The sequence below is a fragment of the Mesocricetus auratus genome, unplaced genomic scaffold (genome assembly GCF_017639785.1).
Source record: "Mesocricetus auratus isolate SY011 unplaced genomic scaffold, BCM_Maur_2.0 Super-Scaffold_100009, whole genome shotgun sequence".
NCBI lineage: Eukaryota > Metazoa > Chordata > Mammalia > Rodentia > Cricetidae > Mesocricetus > Mesocricetus auratus.
Window position 1 is genome coordinate 9,946,421 of NW_024429193.1, and position 19,596 is coordinate 9,966,016.

The 19,596-nt window shown below is 41.6% G+C and overlaps 1 protein-coding gene and 1 long non-coding RNA gene across 2 annotated transcripts in view; one reads left to right on the forward strand and one right to left on the reverse strand.

The window, feature by feature from the left end:
- Adgrl2 (adhesion G protein-coupled receptor L2) overlaps positions 1-19,596 on the forward strand; it is a 616,339-nt gene that overhangs the window by 367,599 nt on the left and 229,144 nt on the right. The window lies entirely within an intron of this gene.
- On the reverse strand, positions 2,230-17,074 carry LOC121142287. Its single transcript, XR_005879266.1, has 3 exons — positions 16,938-17,074; positions 15,450-15,540; positions 2,230-2,423 (listed from the first exon to the last, which is right to left on the reverse strand). It is a non-coding gene; the product is annotated as an uncharacterized LOC121142287 (long non-coding RNA).

Sequence of the window (19,596 nt, forward strand, 5' to 3'; positions counted from 1 at the left end):
CTTCAGGGGTACTATAGGGTACAGGCTGTTTGCGCGGCTGTCTTCAGGGGTACTATAGGGTACAGGCTGTTTGCGAGGCTGTCTTCAGGGGTACTATAGGGTACAGGCTGTTTGCTCGGCTGTCTTCAGGGGTACTGTAGGGCACAGGCTGTTTGCGCGGCTGTAGGTTTCTTTCACTTTGCTGTTGTTGCTTATTCTGTCTACGTAACCATTTTACTTAATGTAAATACCATCAACAGAAAGAGGCATACCTATTTTATATTCTCCAAAGTTGTTAAATTCTGCCAGTAGAGCAGTGGCTCATTGCTGATTAGAGGTCAGACCAGGAGAACATTCGCAGTACTTCGGAAAGGATACAGTCCATAGGGTAATAGGTCATATCTGGGCGGAGTTTGTTAACACTGTCAGCTCAAATCAATGGCGAAACTTTCTTGGTTAGATGAGACTTGTTTCCCTCTATTCAGTTGACATATGTAATGGGGTTTCAGGCCACGTCCCTTGTCCAAAGTTATCACTCAGTCACTTTCTTTTAAGACTGCTAGTTTGGCTTGAAGGAGGCAGAGTAGCAATAGCAAAAGAAAAACAACACCGTAGGTTTAATGTGAAAGACAAAACCCCATTTAACATGCTTCTTGTTCGGGTGAGAATTTAGGGGTGGCTTAAGCTACCTAGAACCCAGTCTCTCTACTCCGTGGCCTCCACATTTCATTACCCCTGTCAGTCTTTCTTCTCCATCATCCTCTGAGACAAAGAGGGACTCAAAAAGCTGTTATAGAAAAGCAGAATGAACAGGTGTCGAAATCACGTCAAATGCAACAACAGTGCAGTGTTTTAAAACAGTCAATGGGCTGGTGCTGTAGGGCATCTAGTCTGCCTATCATATGTGATGAGACCCTGGATTTTGTCCCGAGGACTGAAGAACAGAAAGTCAAACAAAACCTTTGGAGTGTTTGAAGCCAGGGCCTATACCGCCAGCCCCAAGTCTGTGCTACCCAGGCTGACCTTGAACATACTCTGCAGTTTAAGCAGACTTTGAACTTTTGATCTTCTTGCCTCCAGCTTCCTAAACAACCAGGATTACAGGCTAACTCCATCAGGCTGTGAGCTTAAAGGCATCCTGAAAAGGTCCTAAAACTACCCTTTCTCAAACAAATTACAAGATTTATAAATGGATGCTTAAACAAGTACGATTAAAAGGGTGACTGTCACCAGATTTAAGAGAAACAAACTGGTTCCCACTCCCCTTCACACGACTGATAGGTAACTAGCAGTGTGTTCCCCCGGAACATTTGTAGAGTCCGTTACTTAATGAATCATGGTCAAACGGTCCTTGTCTGTTTTAAAGTCAGGCATGATGAATGAAGCAAGAATAGCACTGGGGAGGCTTTTTTTTTTAACTTGGCGTATTAATTGATGCACAATTTATTTTATATAAAGATATTTTCTGCGACAGTATCAGATTCTTCAGGGATTATGTAGAATTCCAGCTTCTCATCACCTACTGGTTGCTAAATTAACATCTGTGAAGCAACTCAGAACCAGGCATCTTGGATGGAAGGATAAAAGGGGAATCCTTCCTGCTGAAGCAGTAGATATCAAACTTAACATCCTTCCCGTTTTTCCATAGTTACAGATGGGTCGTGGATACAGCTACTGTTTGCCCAGTGTGTGTGAGCCCTGGGTTAGACCCCAAGCACTGTATGCACTAATTTCCTAGTGTGTGCCTGACTTTCCATTACTCGTGGGAGAGAAGGTAGAGGGGTAGATGATTAAGGTCATTCTCACCAGTAAGAGGCTAGCCTGGACTTCATGAGACATGTCTTACAAGTTAGAAAAGTACTGAGGATGGGGTGAACAGATGGCTCAGGGTTTAAGGGCACTGGCTCCTCTTCCAAAGGACCTGAGTTCAATTCCCAGCACCCTTATGGCAGCTCACAACTGTCTGTAATTCCAGTTTCCACAGATCTGACACCCTAATACCAATGCACATAAAATAAAGTTATATAAAATATTTTTGCAAGAATTGAGGATTACAAGACCTTCTGTTTATGTGGGTTATTTCCCTAAACATAGATCACACTGGAAACTAAAACTGAAAAAAAATTAAATATGTAATTACTAACTCAACTAAAAGAGTCACAATAAACCCATTGCATATGATACATTATAAATTCATTATTGTACATGTATATACCATTGCTAATTCAATTAAAAAGACTCACAACAAGCCCATATAAAATGTATTTTAATATATTTTTACTGTGTGCGCATGTGCCGTGGCACTCATGTGTAGGTTTGAGGACATCCTCATGGAGTCATTTCTCTCCCTCTACCGTCCCTTGAGATCTGGGGATCAAATTCTGGTCATTAAGCTTGAATTTCAGGTGGCAAAGGCCTTTATCCACCAAGTTATCCTGCCAGCCCTGTAAGACACAATTTTGAGAAAAATAAGCACAGTTTAAAAAAATAGAAAATCATCAGAAAGGTGACTTTATTACTTTATTTAAATGTTTTGTGTATATGTTGGATACTCGAGTTAAGAGAGGCCGGTTAAAGTTCCCCTACTCCCTTCTATACCAATCTGCCAAGATGCAGATTGAAGCTCGTGGAGAGGAGAGCGGCGCACAGGCGGTCGGGAAAGGAAAGGGTATTCTAATGTTCTCTTCAAGTAAACGTGATTCTCTGTTCAACAAAGAAGCTTCCGCAGTAGAGGCCCACTGCAAGCTGGGATCTGAGACCATGTTAGTGAAGTTTCAAAACTCCGTCGTCGGAGCTGGAGAGATGACTCAGCCACTAAAGGCTTTTGCTGCTCGTCCAGACGACTGGAGTTCAATACCCAGAACCCTCAGATGGCTCACAACTACCCACAATTCCACCCCTGGGAGATCCAGTGCCCTCTTCTCACCTCCAAGGACACCCACATTCACATACGGTCACACTCTAACACAGATAAGAATTTTCAGTTAAAACATGCTCTGTAGTAAAATGCATTGGCAAATCTTATACTGGCAATGACGGTTTTCCCACAGATTATAGGCATGACCGTGAGACATCATGAATTGTTCGTTTGGAAAATAACGGTTTCACTGACATACGGGGATTTCCTAAATGCCACCGTATGTCATAAAAAGCACACCTCGCAAAGAGGACCTCTGTAAACATCACTCCTGAACTTATCAGAAAGGTCCATCGCTAGGACTCGGGAAACAATCAGGCAAGCTGGACAGATTCACATCTTTCATTACGTTAAGATTTCTATCAGGATGTTTGCCTTTCATCATTGGCAATATCTCTCACTGGGTGTCTTCCTTGAAGTGACGGGCTCGCCTATTCGTTTGACACAGAATGACTCTGCAAAGCACACAGTCGACCGTGGTGCGTTGTCAGCGGCTCCTGAAGTAGAAATGGAATCCATGGGGGAGCATGTAGATCAGTCCCTCACATTAGCCATTCACAAGTGACTGAGACAAGACAGACTGCTGCATAGAGTTGAACTGCACACACACGCGCGCGCGTGTGTGTGTGTGTGTGTGTGCGCGCGTGCAAAACATGTACATAAGTGTGTGGGTATGTCCTTGTTCATGTACATTCAGAGGCCAGAGGCAGATGCAGATATGAGGCAACTTCCTCTATTACTTATTGACTTGAGACAGGATCTCTCTCTGAGCCTAAAGCTGTGTTTTAGCTGTACTTGCTGGTAGCAAACTTCGGGATATGCCCGTCTTTGCTACCATGTGCTGGGATTAAAGGAATGTATATCCATGCTCTTCTGTTTTCCTTACCGGTTGGGGACTTGAACTCAGGCCCTTACACTTGCATAGCAAGCTCTCTTTGCCACTGAGTCATCTCCCCAGAAGTTGAACTACTTTTTGGGTCCCTTTTGTAATAAATAACATCAGTGATACATATTCCGAGATGTGGATTTTTACAGGAGTTTTCATCATCCTTAAAAGACATTCTTAATGGAAATCACTAGTTTTTAATTTACTGTGTGTTTCATGATGTGGAAGGAAGTTGGGCAAATACCGACTACAATGTTGTGACATGCTTGGTGACTACTGCTCAGGTGTTAGCAGCTTTGTATGTCAAACCTTTCTATCTTCAGTACAAATGTCAGCACTGTGAAAAGGGCAAATAATGTCTAGTTTTATTTTGAAAATAGATTTTAGTTTTCACTCCCCGCCCCAATATGGTCTAAGGATACCCAGGGGTCTGCTGTCTCGACATTGAAACCCTGCTTTAGAAATTCAAAGCATCAGGGAAAGAGAGAATGGAATGTGGATTTTTCACTGGGGTGTGTGTGTGTGTGTGTGTGTGTGTGTGTGTGTGTGTGTGTGTGTGTGTGTGTGTCTGCTGTAACAGAGAAAGCATAGCTTTTTCAGAGCATTTTCTAGGAGGGATGCATGACTCAAACAGTGTCTGGAACTCACTTATGTAGCCAAGGATAGCCACCAACTCCCAGTAATCCCCCTGCCTCAGCTCCTGAGAGCTGGGATTATAAGTGTTTAAATGCTCTTGTTGGTGGTGTGCTTTTGGTGGAGGGGAAGACAGGGCTTCGTGTATCCTAGGCAAATGATATATGGCTGTACAACTGACACATGCACCTCACTGAACGACAGATGAACCTCCTAGAGCATACGTCTGAGAGAGTCGTGAAGGATACCTAAGTGTAGAACTAGGTTAACAAAATGTCTGGCTTAGTGGCTCCTGGACCTGAGAATGCCATTTCTGTTTCCATATTACTAAGGCTTTTTTCTAAAGTCTAAAGAGAACCATATGGTTCCTATGGTAACTGGATTCCAAAAACATATATGCCCAGTCGGGAAAGGTCACTAATAAACTATGCCCACTCAAAATTGAATGAATATGGGAATTTGGAAGAGAAAACCTGGACAGTTGAATGAGATTACATAATGGGTTTCACCAATATTTTGATGGGGTAAGCCAAGTGTCATCTAGTTAACATACATTCTCACTCCCTGTTTCTATAGAAAAAAAAATTCAATCAGGCCTTCATTAGTGCAGCTTGACTCAGTATCATTAACCATGTTAGCTGATGCCAAAAAGCAATGAGATAAATGACAAGGGATGAATTAATGTTCCATAGCTTGAAGGCCTTACAGATATCACCACATTTAATATTGAAAAATCTGGTGAGTAAAAGAATGTTCCCGTTTTATAAACAAGAGACTGAGGCACAGAGGCACTAAATAATACTCCAAGGGTTGGGAGATGCTCAGTAGGCAAAGTGCTTGTCACAGAAGCATGAGGAGCTGAATTTACTCCCTAGTATTTACTCCCCAGCACTCATAGAAAATGTCAGATACCGGGTAGATACGTGAAGTACCAGTTCTGGAGAGGTGAACATTAGCATATCCAAGGGGCTTGCTGGTCAACTATCCTAGCTTGCTTAGTGAGTTCCAACCCACTATGACCCTAAAAAGGCATCAAAACGACACCTGTCTTAGCTAAGGTTTCTTCCTATTGCTATGAAAAGACACCATGACTATGGCAACTCTTATGAAGGAAAACATTTAATAGGGGCTGGTCTGCAGTTCCGAGTTTTAGTTCATTATTATCATGACATGTGTCATGCAGGCAGACAAGGTGCTGGAGAAGCAGCTGAGAGTTTTGTATCAGGAAGTCAGCTGACACACTGGATATAGCTTGAACATAAAAAACCACAAAGCACACCCCCACAGTGACACACTTCCTCCAACAAAGCCATACCTACTCCAACAAAGCCACACCTCCTAATAGTGCCACTTTCAATGGGGCCATTTTCTTTCAAACCACTACAATACCCAAGGTTATCCTCTAGCATACACACTCATGGACATACACATAATTACACACACATGCACATATACACACACACACACATTCCCCATGAACACATAAACAGAGATGGGGGAAGAGAGACACAGCATGCTCAAAGTTAGAATGTAAAAGAATTACTTCTGAGGTATCTGGGTATAGTTAAGGAACCCCTTGCTCTTTCTCACTCTAGGGTATAAGCAGTACAACAGGCAGAGGTATACCACCAAGTGAGATACAATCTGAGAGCTCACTGCCTGACCCAGTGAGATGCATACTATTAAATTCTTAAATACGAAAAAAATTCGAAGTAGAAACAGATGGATATTTCAATAGATGGAAACCACTTGAAGATGGGGACTTAAAGGAAACTTCCGCACATGAGAGAAGGATCTGGGTTCTTCCAAGAATGCCCAAGGGTAGAAATTTATGCTCTACTCTTAGTGGTCTTTTGCGATGATGCTATTCATTCTTACAGTAAATAAACTCACATATACTGCTCTGTGACTGGACCAAATGCTGTCCTGTTAGTACAACAAAGAACTCTAAGGTGTCACCAAGTGGTAATAATTCCTGCTGGGGGTACCTAACAGATCTTAAGCATCTCCTACAGATACAACACCACACAGCAGCATGAGTGTGACGTGGGAAGGAGAAATGGGTCATGTCTAATGTTTGTGGCCAGTTTCCTTTGGTGGTTGCTGGGGCTGGAGGAAATAGGGATGGGTGCCTGCAATTAATGGGTATTTTCTTAGTACCTACCACAATGCCAATCACTAAAATTAATCCATCACCTTGAGTAAACGCATAGCAATCCTATATGGTAGTCATAGTATTCCCATTTGTGTGCCTACCCAGACATAATACCATTGCCTTGACATTATCTCAATAACTCTATGAGCTATTATCAGCCATATGCTCCTGATAGCAAAAATGGGTCTCAGAGTAGATTAGTAATTGCCCATGGCTTCACAGTAAGTTGAATGATGTAAAAATTCTAGTGGGTTTGTCACAAACACTTGAGATGTTTGCCTCTCGTGGTGCCTTAATATTAGGTTAATGTAACTATTGCAATTTCCTGGTTAAAATCAGATACTTTTAAGAGTGAAAACAGATACTGCTAATAATCATACCAGAGCAATACACATAAACTGTATTGTGCCAGACAAGCTGGAAAAATGTCTACCTTATTATGAGGCAAACATTACTAAATGTCATCAAACTTCTAGAAAATAAATGCATCTACTGAATGGTATACATGCACACACATGAACAAATACATATGCTTTTCTCTCTCTCTCTCTCTTATACACACACACACACACACACACACACTAGATAGTAGCTGGTCATTTCACATTAAATAAAGCCAATGGACAGGAGAATGTCCCTGAGTATGTTAAATACTAAAGAAATAAGCTTTCCTAGAAATTTAAAACTAATATTAAGCAGTCATCATCATGCTGATATATTTTTATACACAATGAAATGGAAGTTCCACACAAAATTCTAAAGGGGAATAATGAGGGTTCAGAAAGCTAACTCAGTATTAAAAGTTAATGAATGTGACAAATAACTTTCTGACTCAGAGGAGAAAATTCTAAGAAATGTCTTGCATTCTCGAGAGTTTCAAAAATACGGCTACGGCCTTAGAAACGCTTATGTAACTGCGGTGGGTAGCGACTCTGCCTCCCTCCACACACAGGGTTAGCCACACTTTCTTTCTTCTTTTATAGTTGCTTCTATTTTAATATGTACTAAGTCTTCATTTCTTTCCGGCAAAAGAATATCTGTGATTTCTTTTTCTTTCCTTTGATGCAAGGCTTCTCCCCTCCCAGTTTCTAACCTTCTCTGTCCCAGCTCCCTTTCTGTTCTGTTTCGTTCTCTTTCCCTCTCCAGTGGATTTGCAAGAGGTTAGGCAACCGAAGCTGTAAACGTTATTTTTGAATTCTTATGACTTCTTGCCTTGGTTGCTTCTGACCAGGTTTTTTTATTTTCTAAATTAAGCTAAGTTAAAAAATATCCTTTAATTTTTCTTCTACAAAGTAAGCACTATGGACATAACCAACCAGACCATTCGGAAAGGAGACAAACAAAAAAACCAAGAAAAAAAATATCACATTTGTTCACAAACAGATGAGTTTTTCTCTCTTTTTTTTCTTTTTGTTTTTGATTCTTAAGAGAAGTGTATAAACTCCTGAGTGAGGCAGGCTGTACTAGCTTGATGAGATATTAGATCTCAATAAGAAAGTCCAAATACTATACATTATTACAAGGAAAATTTTGTTTGGAGATGGATATTTTGTAATTTTTATTTTCTTTTAATTTTTTTCATTTACTTACTTTGTGTGTGTGTATGTGTGTGGTGTATGTGTGTGGTGTATGTGTGTGTGTATGTGTGTGTGTGTATGTGTATGTGTGTGTGTGTTTGTGTATGTGTGTGTGTGCATGTGTATACATACTCCACAGCTCACGTGTGGGCATCAGAGGACAGCTTTAAGGAGTCTGTCGTCTCCTTTCACCTGTGGGTCCTGGGACCAAGTTCAGGTCATCAGGCTCAGCAACAACCTCCTTCAGCCGCTGAGCCCTCTCACTGGTCCAACCCCCTTTTCTTTTTTCCTTAACATCATCCTTCAGTACTTTAAAGCCACCCTCCTGGAGTCTTATCACTTGCCTAGGCATTTTAAAAGAGAGAATTTTCTCCTGAGCGTGTTTGAATTAATTTGTCATCTACTTAGGAAGAGTGCACTGAGCTCTGGGCTTGGCACAGTGTCTGGTATTCACCACACCTCACCTTCAGAAGAACGAGACAGATGTACACAGGGCTGCAGACACATCTCACTACTGAGCATTAGGAATGAGCGCACCTTAACCCCTCTCTTACTTCTCACATTGGCTTTGAATGAGACCAAGAGCACAGGGCCCGCTGAGAGACAGGAGCCAAAGTGGTAGAGCTCTTGGGCCTGCTGTGCCCGTTGGGAGGACTTGCTTCAGCAAATGGCTGAGGTTCTGAGGCTGACAGGAACGAGAAAGGCAAGGTGCTGTTCCCATGGGCGCCACTCAGCTTGCGGTGCCAGACTGGGGAACGGGTGGCCTTTTCACTCTAAAGCCTCGGGCACGGCAGTTACTTAACACTCCATGCAAAAACGGAGCGGAAGGCTGGTCTCAGTTTGCTTGGCTCAGTTTCCCTGGTGTGCACAGAGCCCTGAGTTCAACCCCAACAGAGCATCAACTGGGTATAACCGAACATCTATAATTCCAGCCCTCTGGAGGTGGAAGCAGGGGACCAGAGGTTCAAGATCATCTTCAGCTATCTAGTAAAAAAGTGAGAAGGGAAGACAGACGTGTAGACAATTATATTCTACTGGTGCCCTTCACTCAGTCTCTAACGCGAAGGAAGAAAGGTTTGTTTGTAACTTTAACTAAAGTCACTTGGCTAAGTCTTCTAATTCCTAAGCATGACCGGCAGCGTGGGAAGGAGAAAAACCAAGATCAGTTCCACAACATACTTTGTACAACCTTCCTTGGTTCCTCGGCCGTTTAGGGCCACTGTGTAAGGGGCCGAACAAGCACATTAACACAGCTCTGCATGTCATGAGAACTGAATGAGCGCCCGTTCACAAGCCATCCAGAACAGTACCTGACAGATGAGAGCTGTGGGTAGTTTCATCTTTCTGGATGTTATTACCTCATGTCTGAGTTTCTTAGCTCAGCAACAAGCTAGAGAACCTCTTTTTTTTTTTCATCCCTATGTGGTCGGCACTCAGAGAAAAAGCAAACATCTCAGTAAAAAGTAGGTACAGAACAGCCAGCCGTGATTTATCGGGGTCATACAGAAGATGTCCAACCCTACCACCAATATAATCAGTCCAAAAGTGCCTAAAACCACCAAAAGCAGCATTACAGGATAAAAAAACACACAAGAAAAATCAATATCTATCCCCCAAAGTATATACAGAGGGCAAGGTACATTTTGTGCTGTTAATGAGGAAGAGTGGAGGGAGGCAGTGCCTGAAGACATCAAGAATCGAGTGAAGATTCAAGTCCTACTTCATAGCACAGCATTTGGTTTTCAAAAACATTGTTCTTACCATAAGAGCAGGAGGACCCAAGTTCCAACCTCAGCATCCCATGCAAAAGGCGGGTACAACATGTGCCTGTTATCCCTACCTAGGGGGTAGGCAAAAACAGGAATTCTAGAGTTCATGGGTCAACTGCTCAGTCAGTCTAGAAAAACAGCAAGCTTCAGTTTGAGTGAGTGACCATGTCTCAAAAGCAAAAGAATAAGGTAGGGATCAACTAAAGAAGACAGTCAGTATCAACCTCTACACACACACACACACACATACACACACACACACACTCACACACACCACGGTTCTCTGTCTTCCTCTTGAAATAGGCAAAGCAGAGTTATCTCACAGGACTGTTGTGAAACCTCTACCAGATATGACTGGCAAGTGTGGGCCTTGCTTCTTTCCCCCATTGATCCTTGGCACTCTTCTGCCTCAGCTTCTAGCTGTCACTGAGTTACCACGACTTCCCAAAGCGAAGGCCGGGAATGGCTGCTGGAGGACACTTGAGCGTACTCAGGTATTTCAAGAGAAAGGCCCCTTAAGTGACAGTTGGGAGCCAGTTATGAATGACTTTCTGCGGAAGTTTCCAGGGAACCCTGGGTCCCTGGTTGGGTTTTTCTCCCCTTTGGAAAGAGCCACACCATGGCTCCCCGCAGGCCAACTACAAATCAAATGCTGTGTGTCATGTTTTGACATTTCCCCATCAGAATTCATCTATCAGTGAGGCAGAGTTCATGTGACTAATCTTGTTTGACTTGGCATGAGGTGAACTGTAGGTATGCTTCCTATTTTGACTAAAATTATTAAACATACCAAAGGGAATAGCCCACGTGTGTTAGTCATCCCTGGGTACGCATAAGCACACAGGACTGCACTCGCAGGATAATGGATCGCCACGATATCTCAGGGTTAAAGCACACACTTGGTTTGCATTCTTGCTTCGCTCGGAGATTTCTGTCACTGTCAGGAGAGTTTTGGGTTTCCTCTTCCCTGTGCCTGGATTCTCCATTGGCACAGATGGGAATTTCACAGGACAATATATGGGACTAAGATGACAGTAGCAGAAGGAGAAGAATGCATTTTATACGCTGCCCGATGGAGCATTTTTCTTGACTGTTTCTGTTATAGTCATTGACTATTGCTGAGAACAGTGGATTTGCAAAGCCGAAAACATATGTTCTCTAGAGGCCAGCTTTTCAAAAACATACCTTTACCCTTACATGTCATCACACATTACGCAAAAGAATAACTGTAGATCCATCTACATAATTTTAATTTTGTGGTTAGCTGGTTATAGAAGCATACCTTCCTGACCCTGCTGAAAGTTCAGACGGTGTGTGGTGCTTTCCCTTCAAGTCCACAGAATGAATGGCAGTTCTTCCAAAAGATGGGCAGTGCTTTCTTAAGGAAACATAGTGCACACATTAGCTCCTAACAAGACGAAAAGTGTGATGACCTCTTTTATAGTTCACGTTCACACGTTAGTCATAATCTGTAGAGCAATAAGCTGTTAAAATGTGGCATTAGGGAGAATTACCTGAAGAAGAAAAGTAACCCATAAAGTCCGTGTATGTGAATGACCCAGTGCCAATGGGTATCACAGCACCTTTTTGGTGCCCTGTTCATTGTTTTGTTGACGGAAAAAACCTTCAATTATTTTGTGTCCATTTTATTATCTATAAAAGTATATAACCTGACGGAATTTACTCACAAATCCTGGTGGAGAGCGGGGCTTTTCTTGCATTGTTAGCTCTGTCTCCTAATCTATAGTCTGGATGGCAGTTGCCACTTCCTAACAGCAAGTTCTCCTTCATAAAGAAAAGTATGGATTTGAGCTATAAAGTGAGCACAAGCATTTTACTATTACTCCGGATATGTCTACTTGCTGAGTTTACATGGAAAGTCTAGCAGGCGGTGTTATTAAATAGCCGCAGAAATTAGCCCCAAAACAATTATCTTGGTTTAGCTAGAGGGGAAAAATGACACCAGAGGCTTAATGAAAAGAGCATTCGAGGTTTTGTGATTGAATATCGGTTGGACACCTCTATAGCTATTAACCCTTATGGGCAGGATTTCAGATTTTTTTTATTATTTTTAATTGAATTGTTTTTGGAAAACAACAGATTAAAAATTGTCTTCTCCCCTGTGACAGTCAGGGATCTAAGGGCAAACTGTGAAATAATGGGCTCTTTCAAAGTTTGCTTTAAACCTCACTGTACTGCAAGGTTCAACATAAATTAGTGTTTCATATTTAATAGATTTATAGAACTACTAAGCAGGGGAGAATGTTGCCAGTAACATAATCCACCACCCATCCTTATAATCGTCTTTTTTCCCCAACACCCAGGGCTTTCTTTGTATTTTGTAACAAATGGGATATGAATTAAAGCTTCTTAAGCTCTCAGGAGAATATTCCAGAGTTACTAGATTTTTTTTTTTTACATTCCCCTCACCCCCTCTTATATCACCACAACGTTAGCATTTTCAGGATTGCTTTCTTGCCGTAGTTTTTTTTTTTTACCACTCCAAATAGTGTATCTTTGGTATTTGCTATTCTCAAATATTTGTTGGCTCTTATCATGTCAAATCTTAAAAGTTCCTTAGTCAGTTGCTTTAATCTTTCCTCCCGAGCCCCTTTCCCAACCGTGCCTGGCCCGTCACCTCATCACTCACAACAGTTTTCTCTCAACTCTCTCCAACCGTCCCTGTACTTCTGGAATCAAGCTTATCCAAGCTAAATGCGCTTTTCCAGGTGGCTCATATATCACTCCCCGAGACTGAGATGGGATGGCTCTTTGTACAGAGCCCAGATGCTCCTGGGGTTCATCTTTTTTTTTTCCCCTGATCATTGTCAGCACATTGACTCCGAGTGTGTTTGAACATCTCCCACTGACTCCTGGGGGAGTCTTCCTGTAAACAAGCCATGTTCTACCTTCTGACCTGGGGAAGACTGGACGGCAGAGAAGACAGGATTTGGCAAGAACTTCGTCACGAAACACGTCCAGGTACCCCATCGCTTCTGCTGCCATCTGCAGAAACGAATCTATTTTCTGGGCATTCCCCTTTGTGCTAGCGGTGCTTTATGATGGGAAATATGACCGTGTATGCAGACAGCACTGCTGCTGAGGCCATCAGAGTGAAAAGGGGAGAACTCAGCTCGGCTGAGGGGCCTTGGTTCTCCTTTCTGCATGACAAATGGTTGGAAAACGTCCTTGGAAAGGCCCTCACTGAAAGGAAAGCAGGGCTTGCTTAATGCCGCCGAGCTGGTTCTTCACATCTGGTCCACTCATCCACTCTAAATCATGTAAGTGTTTCCCTGATCATCAAAACAGCTCATAGCAAATGTAACATTGGGCACAAACAACAGATGAAAAGAAAAGAGGAATTAAATATGACACTCTGTAACTTTAGTTATATTTAAATTTCTTCAGGCAAGCTCATAAAGAGTACTACTCTAAGCTGAGCAAGAGAATACAAATCTGTAACTCCAGCTACCCATGAGGCCAAGACAGGAGGACCACAAGTTTAAGACCTGGGAAGGCTGTAGAGTGAGCTCAGGCCAATTTCAGCATCTTAGTGAGACCCTGTCCAGATCCAAAAAGACAGAAGGACGTAGCTCAGTAAAAGCAACTTACTTAACATACTTAGGTTCATTCCCCAGAAATATAAATGAATTAACTTACTACTACTCAACATAAAGGGCTATTTAGTACAGTCAATAGATGAAAATAAGCTTCACCCAAAGGGACTTTAAGCATGTAGTAAAACATCCTCCAATACCTGCACACCAATAAAGGAAATCCAGTGAACTTAAGCACCCAATGAATGTGTCTTCCAATTTTGATATACCAATATAAATATATGCTATTTTGCAAGATTCTTAGAGACTGCCAGTTATAATAAACCCCTCTCGATGATCTGATTATAGCACTTCAGAAAGTAAACTAAGTCAAATTTGAGCTATTTATTTTTGCTGACAGATGATAACACACATTTATGCATATGGAAATATGACTCTCATCTTTGAACTCCAGTCAAAATTTGACTCAAAACCTGCTTTTTATCCTCAGGGTCACTTTGGTGCCTAGCAGGCGATAACAAGTAAAAAGACCACCAAATTTCTTTTCAATTTATGCATGTTCAATTCTGTCAATATTCCCCGAAGTTGTACATCAGAACCACAGAAGCGACCCATGTTACCTTGAGCAAGAAGGGGAATATGCTAGCTTATATAGCTTACAGATATAACCTTCAGTCACTGTGGCTAAGGGTCTTTCTCCCTCCATCTCGTACTCATGTGATACCCCCTAAGGAAGAAACACTCCTCCAATTGCCTCTGCTCTCTGTAATTTCAACAGCCATGAGAACATCTCCCCTTTACATTCCCAAAGTCACAGGCCTGGCTCTTACTGGCCTGAGCTGCGCTGAGCTCTAAGTCCTTCGATTAATGGTCAGTCCTGTGGGATCATCTGGGTTTTACTGAGGCTCCATAGTTTGATCCAAGAGAATGTTCTGTGATGAGGATAGTCCTATGTAACTTGAATCCCCCAGTACTGTAGCCATTAGTCATTCACTGCTATTGTTGCTTGAAATGTGCCCAGTGTAGCTAAAGAAGCATTGTGAATTTGTATTAGAAAATTTTAATTTGAGTAAAATAGACATGATTGTATATACAGTTTTAGAGTTTGATTTTTGGAGCAAGTCCACTTGAGTTTATAGCTTGGGAAATTGGTTTGGGAGATCCACTCCTATTTTTCCACCCCAGAAACATCTAGATGCCCAAAAGTGATCAATATAACACACATCCATCTAAATACTCCAAACATGAGGCATTAACAACTTTTGAGGTGGTGGTTAACATCATGTAGCATATACTTTTTTTGTTGTTGTTGCTTTGTTCTTCCTTAGTTAAAACGAATACAGAAGGGATTGTAGACAGGTAGTTGGGTCTTTATGATGCACCCATCATAAGTTTTTGGGCATCTACTGCCTACAACTGAATTATTGTTTATTTACAAACACTCATTTTGGAGGGCATGCGGCTAACAAACTGCTGATGCTTCTCACTAAGTAGCTCAGGCTAATCTCTAATGTCTAACCCTCCTGCCTCTGCTTCCTGAGTGCCACAGTTATAGGTGCTCTTTAAGTTCTCACCAACCACCATACCCAGGCAATAATCTATAAGGAAAATCTGAAAGAGAATAGATGGGACTAAATTTAAGTTCATGCATTTTCCCTGTGATGAGCTCAACTGAAGACCTGAAGAAGAATCATCTTCTGGGCACAAACATGCACAACGATATTCCTGCCATAGTGCTATTCCTGGGTCATCCCTAGCTACGAAACCACCTAGTGACTTGGATGATAGCAAGGGTTATGTGACACCCTGCCTTCAATATATAAACAAGCTAAGAGAAAGAAGAGAAGTCATCTACAATGCCAGCATACAGAGATAACCATCTTGGACTTTGGTCAGTGTTTTCTGATGGTGCTAATACTAATTTGAGTTCTTTTGGTAATGGCTTTTTGGTTCTGAGAATTGAGTCCAGAGCTCACCTGCTGAGTCAGTGAAACTACACTTCCCTTCTGGGTTCTTCAAAGGCAGAAACCAACTGCAGAGACTCCTTAGCAACTCCTTCTCTTGACCCTGAAACATCAGAACACCATGCTTAGGGACAGATTGGTGCCCCACCACAAGGATTCAATGCATGTCTGAGAATGACTACTCTGTTAAAAGGATGTGGGCCTTCTTAAGCATTCTGGCAGGGATTTTATTTACTGCTGAATAGCATAGCCTGGAACAGTATCTGACATCTGGGATACATTCAATAAGTATTTGTTGAGTGTGTATTGATGCATTTCCCTTCAAATTTCAGACAGGCAAGCACGAGATGAACTCATTTCTTTAAATCCTCATCAGCTCTGAGACTTTTGATTTATCTTCATTGTTGTAGACAGAGGATGGTATCTCATTACAGATTTATTTTAACTTATTCCTCTTGAAAGTACAAGTTGTGTCAAATCATGCTTATTTAGGAAAAAGCAATTCCTATACACTAGGAAACTTATAGCTTTGAATTTTGGCTAAATGTCTCAAAACTTTAAAGTTTTGACTAGAGAAAATCCAATTATGTGCTTGGAATCAGATTCTAGTTTACTAAATACCATGTGACCTATAGAAGTCTCTGGTCATCTTTTATCTCATTATTGCTTCTTGAGATATAAACAACCCATGGGAGGCTAAGGAAGGAAAATCATACCTGCTTAGGCTACAGAGTCAGTTCAAAGTCTGCCTGAACAACTAAATAAGACCCTGTCCAAAATGAAAAGTAAGATGAGTTCTAGGAGGGTATGGCACAGTGGTAGAGAGCTCTTACCTACCATGTATGAGGCCCTGGGTTCAATCCCAAGGACATATATGTGAGTTTATGCTTTAACAAATTTATAAGTAGAGAAACCTAAAAGAGAAATGTAGTATTTGTCTCTGATATGTAACTCTCCTTCCTTCATCAGAATCTTACCTTTACTCCATGTCCTAAATTTAACTCATAATCTAGTACTTAGGCAAAACTTCAAATTATTATGTGAACTCTAGAGAGACTAGAAATGTAGCTCAGTGGAAGAGCACTGGCATCGCATACATGTGTGCACAAGGGTTTATGCCAGCACTTCCCCTCTGCCCCCCAAAGAGGAAACCTCCAAGTTCAGAGAGATGAGGTAGGAACTCCACACAGATCTCAAGAGGGACACTTTATGTGGCAACCTCTCTAGAACATCTGCTCACTTCCCTTGAAATCATCCCCTCTCCTCATGTGTTTGCCCTTACTCAGTTTCCCTCTGGGCGCCTCTGGCTTTTCCTACTGTTCTCCCGCAGAAGCCTGGATTTTTGTAGTCCTTCATAATCTCCTGTTCCAAGTTCGCGAGAGAAAGTGAATCAGGTGTAGGTGCCTCCCCTCTGCCTCCAATCCGAAATACCCTGATGCCAGGGAAGAATCATGAAGTTCAAAAAGACGGGCCAAGAACTCATCACTGACGTGTGAATACCTTTCAAAGACGTGCAAGGATTACAACTTCCTCTGAAGGGCTGTGTCACAGTGCCTGCATTTGTCAGATGCTGGTGTACAAAGGGAGCCAGAAAGGGCTTCCTATTGGGTAGCAGTGATTCGATGACCTGGGGAATATATAATTTAAATAATCGTCCAGTCATTACTGTTTTTGTTTTCGTTATTTATGTTAATCAGGGGACTCCAAACACACCAGTTTTAATTCTAATGCTAACATTTTCTGTGTTTACTTTTCAATTTAATTGTTTTGCTTTTTGCCTATTCTAGATGTCTTTGATTCTACAGAAATAATTATAAGAACAAAAAGAAACCCCCAAAAGTGATGTTTCTATTCTAAATATAAGACCCCTCTTTGCAGTTATTTTCAAGTAGGCATCTATATGTAGAAAATTTAGTAGTTGCTTTCTTATAATACCTTTTCCTTAAAAATATCTGATATTAAAATATTAAATAAAGAAATAACCACCTCCTGCAACGCCACATCTCAGGCAGTGTTTGAGATAACTCACTATTTGTGCATTCTGTAAGACGTACAATGATGAAACTGGAGAGGGCTTGTCTAGCATGCCATCAGAGTCCTCAAGCCTAGCGTTGCACAAACCAGGTATGGTGGTGTGGGTCTGTACCTTGGAAGCTGGGGGAAATAGGGGTTCAAGGTCAACCTTAGCGACTTAGTGAGTTTGCGACTAGCTGTGTTACATGAGACACTGTCTAAAGCAAACTGAAAGCAATAACAAAATGATTAACTTGAATTAGTGATTTTATTATATAGCCATTTCTCCCACTTTTTTTTCTTTGCATCCCATGATTTTTTTTTTAAATTCCATTTTGATTTTGTTGTAGGTTAAGTCATTTTCCCTCTATCACTTAATTTCTGAAGTTAATCTTTCCAATCTTGTTTAGAATCTATCTCTTAAGAAAACAGAAATAGCCTGATGTGGTGGTGCACACCTTTAATTCCATCACTGGGGAGGCAGAGGCAGGCAGATCTCTGTGAGTTCAAGGCCAGCCTGGTCTACAAAAGAACTGTCCTTGGTACACAGAGAAATCCTGTCTCAAAACATACTCTCTCTCTCTCTCTCTCTCTCTCTCTCTCTCTCTCTCTCTCTCTCTCTCTCTCTCACACACACACACACACACACACACACACACACACACAAAGAGAGAGAGAACAAAAATACAACTTACTCAATTTACACCTGTGAACACTTGAGCACTACCCTGTTTAAGCCAAGTCATGTCCATTGTTAACAAGGAGCAGTCTGACCACATTCTCTAGTCCTTGCAGTTAGTTTATCATGAATATTCAGGAATAGTCGTGTTGGGTTCCTTTTCTTCTGTTGTTCAGATTTGTCTCCAGGTTGTGTACACAAAAGTGAAATGAAAGCCTTCCTTAATGACATATGGGGCTCACCTTTCACCTCAGTGAGCATCTAGCTCAAAGTCACCTAACGATGTCACATCTACCCATATGCTCTTTAATCCTGAGATCCTGGGAAGCCACGGCTGTCAGCACAGAGTCAAGCAACTGCCTAGCTCTGTGGTCTCCTGTTAAGAGAAGCTTTTTCTTGTGAGAAGCTTTCCCGCCAGCCTAATTCCAGAGCCGCATCAGTCCCAAATAAACACACAGTAGGCTATATTAATTATGAAGCTGTTGGCCTTTGTTTGTTTCTTACTGGCTAGCTCTGATTTAAGTAATTACCCCATAATTGTTAATCTAAGTATTTCTCTTACCGGAGAATGGTTCCGGGCTTCCTACACCCATGGCGTTACATCTTGACTCTCTCTGTGTTTCTCCTTCCCAGAGTCCTCCTGGACTCCTAGTCCCACCTATCTAGATTCCTATTGGCCAGACAGTCTTTATTGACAAATGCACAGGACATCCCCCAACAGTCTCCAAACTGCTCTAGCTAAAAGATCCATAATACGCCATAAAATGTGGATGAAGAATTCCATGGTAGCACATATCTTTAACCAACTGCTCTATTTTATTTCCTTTTTCAGAAAACTGCCGCCATGTCCACAGAGGCTGAGCTGCTAGCTCTACTTGATGTTAGAAAGATTTATATGCAAGCGTCTGATTTCCTAGTTATAATCGCGCCCACTCTAGTTCAAAATGGGCAATGCTTCCTTTATTTAGTTTCCACGCAACGCTGAGTGCTTCAAGCAAGGCAAAAACTACTCACCTGAAAAATGTAGTCTTGATGCAAGCACCTCCTACCTTGAGGATTTAGATAACTGAAGGTTTATGTTGCTTTTTTTCTCCTTATATTGATTGGCTTGTTTCTCTGTTTCTCCTAAGGAAGAGAGACAGAACCTGTAAGTTCAAAGGGAACCCCATTCTAAGCTGTAACAATCACCCTTCCATGATTCGGGAAAGACAACATTATAAGTGTATTTCCCCAAGATGCAGTAAAACATTCTGTTTATTATGACTTCCTCAAAATCTCCCTCACAGATGGTTATGTCATGAACAATGACTCAGAAGGCCTGTGTGGGCAAGTACAATAATTCGACTTTAGGAAATCATTATCTGAGTCAGCCTCCCTCGTAGTAGGACTCAAGGTTATTATTTACAGAAATGAACCTATGTGTAATGTTTAATACACTCTTAGATCACTGGCACATATACTATATCA